At 42.1% G+C, this 13,200-nt stretch overlaps 1 protein-coding gene across 3 annotated transcripts in view; it reads right to left on the bottom strand.

The window, feature by feature from the left end:
• runx1 (RUNX family transcription factor 1) overlaps positions 1-13,200 on the bottom strand; it is a 231,626-nt gene that overhangs the window by 55,619 nt on the left and 162,807 nt on the right. The gene's annotated exons all lie outside the window — the stretch shown is intronic.

Raw genomic sequence — 13,200 nt, 5'->3', positions numbered from 1 at the left:
TGTTACATTTTTTCTATTGTGTATTTGATTCAATCCTTCATGGAATCAAAAATAAGCGTTGAATAATTATTTCACATACTCCTCATACGTATAACGCCGGTTCTTAATTATTTTTATTCATAATTGAAAATGGACTTCCAAATTAAATGACTGTCTCAAACACCCAAGGTCCCCGTGGATTTAAGCCACCCACATAAGCTAAATATCAATACTGAACTTCCAAATATAGAATTACAGGATCTCAGATATATTTCCTGGCCAGTATTAAAACGAAGTGGGCATTGGGTACGGCGGCAGTTTAAATGGCAGTCTTGCCATCGAAGTAAGAAATAACAAAAACAACAGTTTAGGATTATTGGAGACAGTGCTGCTTTATTGCAAATTAGTAGTCTAGGCCAAAACAATCAAAACTCTAAGGTTATCAGAAACAGCAGTCTGGGGTTAGGGTTAGATTCAGTGTTAACAGATAGTAGTGGCTTGTGTGAAATAGGTTAGGTTAACTGAAGCTACCAGGATTAGGGTCAGCAAAGAACGGCAGCTAAGATAGGGTCATCAGAAACGGTGAGGGTTATGTTTAGCAGAAAGGACAATTTTGAATTAAGAGTTTTAAGAATCAGCAGAAACCGATTCACCTATAATACTCCCGAAATCCATAGCCTGTCAATATCTCTGATCACTACTGGTCGCCTAACCCCATCCTTTCTCGCCCAACGTATTCCTGAAGGTTTAACGGTTTATTGATAACACCGAAACGACTTACACGACTTTGGCAATATACCTGAATCAAAAACACATAAATATATCCGAAACCAGAGCTTTTCACATGAATTGATGTTGTCCGTTATCACGGAGATATCTGGGTTTAGTGATGTGCACAGAATCAAAGGAACAGCAATGTTCACGTTAGTAGAATTGATATTTTCGTAATTGGAAGGTGTCTTTATAAAAATCAACTGGTGGAACCGGTTATACACCGATAATCTGGAAATTTGTTAATATCATTATTTAATTAATATCGCGGAATTTATGAAGGATTGTAAGACGCATGCAGATTAATACTGTTTGAAGATAACATATTAAAATACATCAACTATATTACCAGAAATTATTTCAATATGCTACCACTGGTTTGACTGAAAATAATGTAAAATAACACAAATTAAAGATTAAGTAATGTTTATTTTGTCTGTTGTTAGCCTATTACCGCCTTTAAGTATCCTATATATAAATATGGACACCAAGGCCTTGTTGTCCTTAATGAGAGGACTGTTTCGTCTGGGGATTATTAAATATTTCCCGATAGATCACACGGTATCTATAAATATTTGATTATTTTGTCCGTGTCCCTCTCTCTGGTCTTTCGTGTGTAAGGAATGTGGAGAAATTACCCCACAATCCAAGCTCGCTTAATCGATTTTCAATAATCCCATTGCCTGGAATAGTTTAACCTCTTACAGAGGAACCAACAATGTAGGTAAAATAGAGAAAGGCAGAGACAGCATCGTTGACGGTTCAGACAAAAAAACCCCACAGGAAATCTGAAAATGCAATTGCTAGATTCTCTCACATGCAACTTGCCCAAATCTACATTTTCAAAGTGGACCACCGGGTCTGATCATTTTAAAACCAAATTTATTTTAAATATGACCACTCAGAGTTTTTCTGGAATCAGTCGAACGTACATATAGTGTAATGTTGCTCTCCCTAAATGGATGGGCACAGCGCAGAGTGAGACAAAACCTTTGCTTTATTTATTTAAGTTTTGTTGAATCTAAAAAGGTCGACCATGATTTTTCAATAAAAAATAATTTAAAATACAATTCTCAGTAGTTATCCTTCGGTAACCATAAATTTGAAATACTTGTACTAGCACATTCTGAGAGTTTTACAGTATAATTTACAATGGGAGAATCGTTTTGTTAGAAGCGTTTAAAACATTTGCCTGATAAATTGCAAATGGCTCAATGGGTAACAACTACAGTTACCAAACCCATTGATTATTATTGATTCAAACATTTCTGTCATCCTGCGCTCAAGTAGCTATTAAATCTGGAACCCTGTTTCAAATACAAAGCTACCTTCTGGTTTTACAACAGTAGAAATCGTGTATATAATTCTGCAGTAGAAATAAGTAAATACATGGGGTTAGCTTTCTTAATATATCTGTCCAGTCCTCTTCCAGATCCGTTTAATTTGCAACTCACTTGCCCGTTCCCTGGAGGGTTTGAATAGATCATCTGTTTCAAACACTCCCTTTACAATGGCCATCTCACTTTTAAGCACGAGAGTTATATAGTTATGATTTTTTAATGAAATATGTCTAACTTTTTGATAACTATGTCCACAATATGATATCAGTGATTGTGTTTGTCATAATACTGCAAAACCATTGCAATGACACCGCCATTCTACATTTTAATTCTAATAGTATTCTGATTACATTTCTCTGCGTACATTGCAGATAAACCAGATGGAAAAGAATGTAACAGGTTCATAATTTAGCACTGGCAGATAACAGCATCATTTGTAAAAAGTCTACGTTGGTATGTTTAAATATCTCTTTTGAACCTACGAGATATATCTCCAATTCGTGTTTATGTATTGCATGAGGAGATCCACGGAGTAAAACCTGTCGTGGAGCGGCTCCAGTTGGAGACGGATTTACAGACCACAAACCCATTGTAAAAGTAAGATTCAATATACATATACCCTGCACAAAAATCCACTTCCAAAGCAATACTGGATTAGATTTCTCCCGTCCCTTCCCCAGCCTGCAACAAGAATTGGTTGGGGAATCTCATCATTTGTCATTAGTAACAAAAAAGACCATTGAGAATTGTATTACAAGCAGCTTATTGGCTTAATAGAACGACCATGGAAGAACGTTTTGAAGATGGCTCATACAAAACAACGATTAGTGTAACATGTTAGCGTACAGCTAGCAATCGTTTCATTCCATCCCGTTATTCTCTTACAGCCAACCTTTCGCTGGCCATGGTACTTGTTTTTTCCCCCCACACGGGTGTTACCTAAGCCGTGAAATATATGAAACTCGTGTTTGATTTTGAGTAGCGAATTACACTTGGCAGTAGGAAAAACATAAAATCACGGGGCCAGTGGCAGTGACAGCTTGTCCCGGGAGATATTTGGCATGTCATTTATCGTGTCAATGTTGATGCAGCGTTTGGAGTCCAGAGCTGCGGGTCCATCCACAGGAGATGTGGCTCGCTCCTGCTCAAATGTGCTACTCCCGGTGTTACATGTCACACCTCAATCGTGGCCAATCTTAAAACTCGAAACACTTACACTTTAATTGTTCTTATTCGATTATCGAGGGAGTGCTGAAGTGGGGATGAGATATTGGAGCTAATTTATATCCTTCGGGGGGAAAAAATCATCAGGTAGCCGTTTCTAAACTCACAGAACAGCGATTTGATCACTGATATTAATTTATTAATTTCCCAGAGTCAGAAACAGAGAAAATATTGGGAAAATGTTTTCGAACGATCCCTAACATCTAATTCCTTCGGAAATATTTCTCGTTCTGGGCATTGAGACAGGTTTAGTCCTAAATTACTAGGAAGTGTTATTCTATAGTTACTAACTATAGTTATGGCCACGGTTTCCGTGTTTGGCCTTCCTAGACTATTTAATATTCTATCAATTTCTGGTTACATACCTGAATTCTTTCCATTTGTTACCACCCACCCTGAACCGTGGGTGTGCTTAAAACAACAGCATTTTGTACGTCTCTTTGAAATGAATACGTCCCATTTTAGTTTTATTTTTCGTAACTTATAGCGGCCCTGTCATTCACAGTGTAATCTGACTTCACTTCCACATACTGCTCGGTAAGGATAAAGACAAAGGGCAAAACATAAAGGTCGCATTACAGCAGCAAATTCAGAAGCAGAGTTGCAACAGTTACTGCTTTATCAAACAGTGGCGTTTAAAATTCTTTAATCCGTGCATGTTTCCTCTTTAATGCAGTTTGTCATCCAACTGCGAGAGTTTCTGTGTAGCGCCATTGAGAGCCCGGGTGTTCACATAGTTCCCCAAACCTCACAGAAATAAATAATCAGTAGCCTTGCCAAAGTTGGAGCTTGTGGCCATGATGGCACACTCTAGGTTACTCCTGCAGCTGAAAAGCAAATATTGAATACTATTGCAAGGAAGTTGCTTTCACAGTTTTTTCCGGTGTGAACTTGAGCTACAAATCTTACCTTGGCCATGAACAGGGCAACATAGCCAGTGAATGCGGAGGACATGGCTATACTATTCTCTAAATTATATTACAGAGTATGCTATTTTCCTTTTGTTACACTGATATTATGCATCGCAAATTAGTACAAATGTGCGAATGATTTAGCAAGCTGTAGTAATGACTGTTTCAATATTATTTTCGCCCAGGGTGCACTGCAGTAATACCTGCTACAATATATTATTATGTTAAACAAAACGCCTTGACATCTGTTATTTAGCTCCTCTGGTCTTCAAGAACTGCATTTGTGATACACCGCAGTCACATCTGATTGAACTGAAGATATTGGGAGGCGAGCTGAAGTGGAAAGGCCTATTAACCACGATCAGCTCCGCTAATGCATCATCACAGCCACAGTTAAAGCCACAAGTTAATCTCATAAACTGTTCTTTCCACTTAACAGACCGATTGCAAGGGCTTTCCAAGAAACGTGTCTCTGATTGTAGTTTAGCCAATCGGAGATTATAGCTGCTTTTAGGTTGTGGTAAACTATTAACACCTTTTCCCCTGTGCACATGCGTGCTCGGAATATGTTTTAACCACCCCCACCCCCCCCAAAAAAATTCTCAGCATCTCCAGATTAAGTTGCGCCTGAAGTCGTGTGAGAGGTACAATAAACAAAGCAAACCATTTGGCCCAGCGTGACATCCCGCGACAAATCCTGTGCATTTGTACACTGAGTACATGTATTACGATTTGATTCCCAAGTACTGCAAGCAGCAGGCAGTGAAAATGCTAGCTTTTAAGCAGATCTGTGCTGAAAGAAGTCACTTGGCCCAAAATAAAGTAATGTGCAAATTACCAACACTTAATTCGAAGAATAATATCATTAAAATGTTGCGATATGTAGTCCCTACATTGCCAATTTTAAACAAAAAAGATCTGTTATTTATGCCATATATTTTAGACAAAGTCACATAATATCAATTTGAATAGTTGGAATTTAACAATTTCAAGCTCCAAGAAAGTAATGAGAAAAAAACAATTAAATTCCACTCTACCGAAGATGCCGGTTGTAGCTCTGCTTTCTCGCATCAGGTACATAGCCCAGGACAGGTGAGAGGGCAAACCAAACTGCCCTTCATTCATTGTGAAGACCAGCAAGTGCAGAAGGTGCTCAGTGAGGGACCAGCTCCGAGTGCTCAGTGCTGGGGCAAGGTGCTCGCTTTTACTGGGTCTCCCACCACCCCTGAGATTATTAAATACTGGCAAATTGGAAAATGACATGCAGTCATGCTTAATAAGCTTTTCACTTACCAAACTCACCAGAGAGTTTGATTCATTTTTGCCTGAGGCATTTAAAACCTAGTAATTTCATTTAAGCACTAAAATGATGTTCACATTTTCCATCATATTAGTTAAAGTTGAGTTGCAAAGTCGAATATCAATTTTTATTCATACTCATGAAAAGATCTTTCAAGAATAATTCTGACAGCTGTTGTGTTGAAACATCTAAAGCAGAGAAAGACTTTCTTGGCAATGCAGTGCAATATTTATCCCATTCACTTTTATAGCCCATTTTACCAATACAAGAATAAGAACTACTGCCAGCATTACTAAAGGATGAGTGCTTCACACATCTTTATGGGGTTCTCTTTTTTAAATTTTTTCATGGGATGTGGGTGTTGCTGGCATTTATTGCCCATTCCTAATTGCCTTCGAGAAGATGGTGGTGAGCTGCCTTCTTGAATACAACTGAGTGGCTTCCTCAACCATTTCGGAGGGCTGTTAAGAGTCAACCATCTTGGTGTGGTCAAATATAGGCCAGACCGGGTAAGGCTGTCAGATTGCCTTCCCCTAAAGGACATTAGTGAACCAGATGGATTAATTACGACAATCCAATAGTTTCATGGTCACCATTACTGATATTAGCTTTTAATTTTTTTAAGGTGATTGGCAAAAGAACCAAAGGCGACATGAGGAAAAACTTCTGGGATGCACTGCCTAAAAGGGTGGTGACAGACTCAATCGCGGCTTTTAAAAGGGAATTGAATAAGTAGCTAAAGGAAAATAATTTGCAGGGTTACAGGGAAAGGGCAGGGGATTGAAACTAGCTGAAGTGCTCTTGCACAGAGTCAGCATGGGCCTGATGGCCTCCTTCTGTGCCATTCTATGATTGCAGATTTATTTAATTGAATTTAAATTCTCCAGCTGCTGTGGCAGGATTTGAACTCCTATTGCTAGATCATTAGTTCAGGCTTTTGGATTACTAGCCCAGTAACAACCATTATGCTACCGATCCTCTATCCACTGCTTCAATAGAGATGTAGGTCTATTTAGAATAAATGGGTTAATGGTGCTGTTAAAACAGCAAAAGGGGAATGTCCTAAAAAGTGCTAAGCATTCAACCATGCTTATTGCCAACAGTAATTTCTAGGGTATAGATTACCAAAATAAGTTGGTGATCTTAGGATTTGCCAGTTGAAATCATTCATTATTGGCAATTTTTTAAAGGGCCAGTGTCTTTACCAATGATGTCATTGAGAAAACCAGCAATGCTGAGTCTTGAAAGAAAGAAAGAGCTTGCATTTATTTAGCGCCTTTCACAACCTCAGGAAATCCCAAAGCACTTTACAGGCAATCAAGTTCTCTCAAATCCGTGCCCAACTTTCCCGCAACTCCATGTTTGAATCCCTCCATCTGGTTTCCGCGCCTGCCACAGTACCTCATCAAAGTCTCATTAAAATCACAAATAGCATCCTTTGTGACTGTGACAAAGACAGATTATCCCTCCTCATCCTTCTTGACTTGTTTGCAGCCTTTGGCACCATTGACCACTCTATCCTTCTCCAACGCCTCTCCACAGTCGTCCAGCTGGGTGGGACTGCACTCGCCTGGTTCCATTCTTATCTACCTAATCGTAGTCAGACAATCACCTGCAACGACTTCTTTTCCCGCTCCACATCGTTACGTCTGATGTCCCCCAAAGATCTATCCTTGGCCCCCTCCTATTTCTCATTTATGTGGTGCTCCTTGGCGACATCATCTGAAAATATAGCGTCAGTTTCTACATGTACACTAATCATAGACAGTCCCTCGAATCGAGGATGACTTGCTTCCACATCAAACAGTTCACAGGTGTTTCAATGATGGACCTAAAATTCCAGGTCCGAACTGAATCTTGAAGGGTGGAAGATGCCTGTGCTTGGATTTTTTTAATGTGTGGTGACCGTTGCACACTAACCACCACACGGGCTTGACAGAGCTAGGTCTTGGTCCAATAGCAAGGATTAACCAAGATGACTGGAGACCAGCTCTGCTGCACAGACCTAGAGCGCACAAATATCGCAGTGTGGGCTGGCCCGTGCTGCCCCTGGGTCCTCGCCTATTCTGGGCCCCGAACTCACACCTCTCCTGGGCCCCGATCATGTCCCTCTACAATCTCTCGCTGCTCCTTCGCCCCGACCTCGCCGCTCCTGCAGTACCTGCCCACGCTCCAATCACCGACCTGGATCTTGATGACATCACTCTTCACTGCCGTTGCTCCCCTGCTCCGCACGTGCTGCTCCCTGGAGTGGTATGCCGCCACACTGCTCCTTCTGCTCCCCGGCCTGCTCCGATGGTGCTCACAGGCCAGGGGTCGCTTAGACTGCTGGGCTAGGCCACCACGCTGCTTCTTCCAAGGCAGTGCTGCCCTCTCAGTCCCTGATAAAGATGATGATGATGACCTCACTATCACTTCTCTCGACCCCTCCATGTTCTCTAAATTGTCAGACTGTTTGTCCGACATCGAGTTCTGAATGAGCAGAAATTTTCTCCAATTAACTATTGGGAAGACTGAAGCGATTGTTTTTGTGTCCCTGCTACAAACGCCGTTCCTTAGCCAATCACTCCATCCCTCCCCCAACCTCTGTCTGAGGCTGAACCACACTGTTTGCAAACTTGGTGTCATATTTGACCCTGAAATGAGGGTTTGACCATATATCTGCAGTATAACGAAGACCGCCTATTTCTACCTCCATAACATCGCCAATCTCCATCCTTGCTTCAGCTCATCCGCTGCTGAAACCCTCAACCATGCCTTTGTTACATCTAGACTTGACTATTCCAAAATACTCCTGGCTGGCCTCCCACATTCTACTCTACATAAACTTGAGGTGATCCAAAACTCAGTTGCCCATGTCCTAACTCGCACCAAGTCTCGCTCATTCATCACCCCTGTGTTCACTGACCTACTTTGACTTCCGGTTAAGCAATGCCTCGATTTCAAAATTCTCATTCTCGTTTTCAAATCCCTCCATGGCCTCGCCCCTCCCTATCTCTGTAATCTCCTTCAGCCCCACAACCCCCCGAGATATCTGCACTCCTCTAATTCTGCCCTCTTGAACATCCCTGATTATAATCGCTGAACCATTGGTGGCCGTGCCTTCTGTTGCCTAGGCCCTAAGCTCTGGAACTCCCTGCCTAAACCTCTCCACCTCGCTACCTCTCTTTCCTCCTTTAAGATACTCCGTAAAACCTACCTCTTTGACCAAGTTTTTGGTCACCTGCCCTAATTTCTCCTTATGTGGCTCAGTGTCAAATTTTTTGTTTCATAATAATCCTGTGAAGCGCCTTGGGACATTTCACTATGTTAAAGGTGCTATATAAATACAAATTGTTGTTGTTCTTGTTTTGAACTGTAGTCCCTGTTGTAATGTAGGGAATCAATTTGATTTCAACAAAGAGAAGACTGTAACAAGGGTGAGCATGTAGGGCAGCACATTTGTAGCTTAGGAAGAACAAAAGAAGAAAGTTCAGGGAGCAATGAGTTGAGTAGTATCATAAAATAGAGAACATCATAATGTTAGGATGGAGAGAGAAAGATCACTGTTGCATGATAAGATTTTACTGCATGGCCCTCAAAAAAGTACAGTTCTGGATGAGATGAAGTTTGATGGCACGATTATTTTATAGCTGTTGCAACTATTATGAGACTCTGCAGACTGATAATAGGAATATGGAATGCAGTTATAGTACAATATATCCTAAGTAAGATTGTCTCTGGTCTGTGCTGAGTTAATTCATCTCAGTGGAGTAGCAATTGGGATTCTACATTTGATTATTGCAAAAAGACAAAAGAAAGAGAAATAGAAAAAGAAAACAAAACAGGTTACACCCCTGCCCAATGCTCTTAGCCATGTTCTTGGATGCAATTGAAGTTGGGTTGTCCAGTGATTCCAAGATCTGGCCAGCTCATTTTATTTTCCTTGGAGTTGTGGGGGTAAAATTGTTTTAAGTCTGTTTTCAGGCACAGAATAAGCGCATGCTTGGGGTGAGGTCCAATCACATTGGATGCAACTAATCATGTCAGTGTAGGATGTCAACATTGGGCATTGCTAACACCAGTTAAAGGCAGCCTGCACCTCTTAACGGGGATGTACAGTTTGGCTGCAGGCAACAGTGACTGAAAATTGTTGATAAAGACAGGCAAAGGACAAGCTGCCAGGACTCCCCATTTTTCTGATGCTGCATTGGAGGTATTGATGGAGGAGGTTGGCAGGAGGAGGAACATCTTCTTTTCACCAGGTGGCAGGAAGATATCAAAATAAACTTCCCAACATGAGTGGGCAGAGATGGCAGATTGGGTGAGCGCCAGAAGCTTCGGCCCAGGACATAGCTGCAATGCCCAAAAAAATTCAATGACCTCACAAGGCTATCTAAGGTAAATCTCCTAACTCATACTTCCCATTACTCTCTGCTTAATCTACGTGTTGCCCCAACATCCCTTCCCTGATTATCAGCACTCTGCTCCAATCATTGAAGCAAACTTCATTCCACCTCATTCTGCTGCAACTGCAGAACTCTTCACCTTCTACCCACCTCACTATTACATCCTTCGCCTCCTCACACCTCTGTCATCTTACACACACCAGCAGCACTATTCTACCCTGATGTGCACTGTTCTAACACTGACACAATCCCTTCTTTATTGCAGGCTATATTTGCACACAAAACAGGGAGTATGTCTGCACAGGAAGGGAGAAAGAAAGAAAAAAAATTGCATTTATATAGTACCTTTCACAACCACCGGACATCTCAAAGTACTTGTGAAGTCACTGTTCAAGGACAAGCTGCGTATGAAATGCAGCAGCAAACTTGCGCATAGCAAACTCCCACAAACAGCAATGCGATAATGACCAGTTAATACTATTTTTTTGTTATGTTTATTGAGGGATAAATATTGGCCAGGACACTGGGGATAACTCACCTGCTCTTCTTTCAAATAGTGCCATGGGATTTTTTATGTCCACCTGAGAGGGCAGATGGGGCCTCAGTTTAACATCTCATTTGACAACAGCACCTCTATCAATGCAGCACTCCCTCAGCACTGCACTGGAGTGTCAGCTTAGATTTGTGCTCAAGTTTCTGGAGCAGGACTTGAACCCACAACCTTCTGACTCAGAGACAAGTGTGCTACCCACTGAGCCACAGCAGGACACCACTCACCCATGTGCTGTCTCCACCTGAAAAACATGAGATTAACAATGTGGGCAGGGAACGTATCAGGATAGTGGCATCTGATGAAACTCGATGACAAGTCCTGCAGGGTTTTCCATCATCTTTCCCTTGTTCCTTTCTCACTTACACCCCACTCTCACACACTATGCCACTCATTGCTTCTGAAAGGAACAGTATTTGTCACGCATAGTGTGTGAGGATGGGATGTAAGGGAGAAAGGAACGAGGGAAAGATGATAGAAACATATAAAATTCTGACAGAACTGGACAGGTTAGATGCAGGAAGAATGTTCCCGATGTTGGGGAAGTCCAGAACCAGGGGACATAGTCGAAGGATAAGGGGTAAGCCATTTAGGACTGAGATGGAGAGAAACTTCTTCACTCAGAGAGTTGTTAACCTGTGGAATTCCCTACCGCAGAGAGTTGTTGATACCAGTTCATTGGATATATTCAAGAGGGAGTTACAGCTAAAGGGATCAAGGGTTATGGAGAGAAAGCAGGAAAGGGGTACTGAGGTGAATGATCAGCCTTGATCTTATTGAATGGTGTTGCAGGCTCGAAGGGCCGAATGGCCTACTCCTGCACCTATTTTCTATGTTTCTATGTTACCCAAGCTATTAAATGCTAACCCTTCTCCCTGTCTACCATTTCAGATCCTGAAGCACCACACAAACCGAAGCAGAAGAAGAAGAGAGCAGCACCACAGAAGAGGAAACGTCACTCATCCTTACACTTCCAGATACCAGCTCAAAGACTGGCAACTGGCGTATTTCAGAGAGCAGGCTAAAGGAGTCTCGACGTGGAGATGCACCCAGCACTAGTGGGCAGAAACAAGCGTGGGGGGGGGGATAGGAAAACCTGGGAATCAGCTATATGTGTGCAGTTTGATGCTGTGTGCCTGCGTGAATCCAACAATGCGGGAAAATCCTGCTGCTTTTGTCTCCTGCTGGTCAGCCTCCATGAGGAAGCTAATGAACTGTTGTATACAATACATCGATGATCTCCCAGATCGCCATGTGCACAACAAACTGACTGACGGCTCTGATGCTATAAGAGCAGTTTGGAAGGAGCAAGAGGCATACAAGTTTAGAGTCATGGCAGCTTTCGCAGGGATCGGTGCTGGGGTCTCAACTATTTACAATCTGTATTAATGACTTGGATGAAGGGACCGAGTGTAATGTTTGCTGATGATACAAAGATGGGTAGGAAAGCAAATTGTGAGGAGGACACAAAAAATCTGCAAAGGGATATAGACAGGCTAAGTGAGTGGGCAAAAATTTGGCAGATGGAGTATAATGTGGGAAAATGTGAGGTTATCCACTTTGGCAGAAAAAATAGAAAAGCAAATTAAAATTTAAATGGAGAAAAATTGCAAAGTGCTGCAGTACAGAAGGACCTGAAGGTCCTTGTGCATGAAACACAAAAAAAAATTAGTATGCAGGTACAGCAAGTAATCAGAAAGGCAATTGGAATGTTGGCCTTTATTGCAAGGGGGATAGAGTATAAAAGCAGAGAAGTCCTGCGACAACTGTACAGGATATTGGTGAGGCCACACCTGGAGTACTGTGTGCAGTTTTGGTCTCTGTATTTAAGGAAGATATACTTGCATTGGAGGTTGTTCAGAGAAGGTTCACTAGGTTGATTCCGGAGATGAGGGGATTGACTTATGAAGATAGGCTGAGTAGGTTGGGACTATACTCATTGGAGTTGAGAAGATTGAGAGCTGATCTTATCAAAACATATAAGATAATGAGAGGGCTCGACAAGGATGCAGAGAGGATATTTCCACTCATAGGGGAAACTAAAACTTAGGGGCATATTCTCAGAATAAGGGGCTGCCCATTTTAAACTGAGATGAGGTGGAATTTCTTCTCTCAGAGGGTTGTAAATCTGTGGAATTCTCTGCCCCAGAGAGCTGTGGAAGCTGGGTCATTGAATATATTTAAGGTGGAGATAAATAGATTTTTGAGCGATAAGGGAGTGAAGGGTTATGGGGAACAGGCAGGGAAGTGGAACTGAGTCCATGATCAGATCTTATTAAATGGCGGAGCAGGCTCGACGGGTCAATTGGCCGACTTCTGCTTCTATTTCTTATGCTTCTTATGTTTGTTTCTATTGTGTTCCTACACAGATGAGGCTGCATACATGGAGGTTAAAGTAACAGTGACCTCAGTCTTTAATAAGACACTCCAGAGTGAGGAACAGGCCTTAGGTACCGGCTTATATACAGTGCTCCCAAGTGCTGGGATCCCTTGGGACTTCAGGGGATGAGCTCCCTGGTGGCGGAACATGGGAGTGCATGCTTTACAGATATACAACATCACTCCTCCCCCAAAGTCAAAGTTAAAACTATTTACAAGGTGAGGCGGTCGGGAGCCTTTCTTTCCCTGGTGGACCGCCTCGGTACAAGTGTCTGTTCTGGTATGTTGGCTGTGCCCTTGCTGGGCTGGCATGTTGTTGGCCCTGCAGGGCTGCTAGGTGAGCCTGGCCTTGCTGGGC

The sequence above is a fragment of the Pristiophorus japonicus genome, chromosome 11, assembly GCF_044704955.1.
Source record: "Pristiophorus japonicus isolate sPriJap1 chromosome 11, sPriJap1.hap1, whole genome shotgun sequence".
Taxonomy (NCBI): Eukaryota; Metazoa; Chordata; class Chondrichthyes; family Pristiophoridae; genus Pristiophorus; species Pristiophorus japonicus.
Note: the sequence above shows the minus strand (reverse complement) of the source record. Positions and strands in the feature narration are given on the sequence as shown.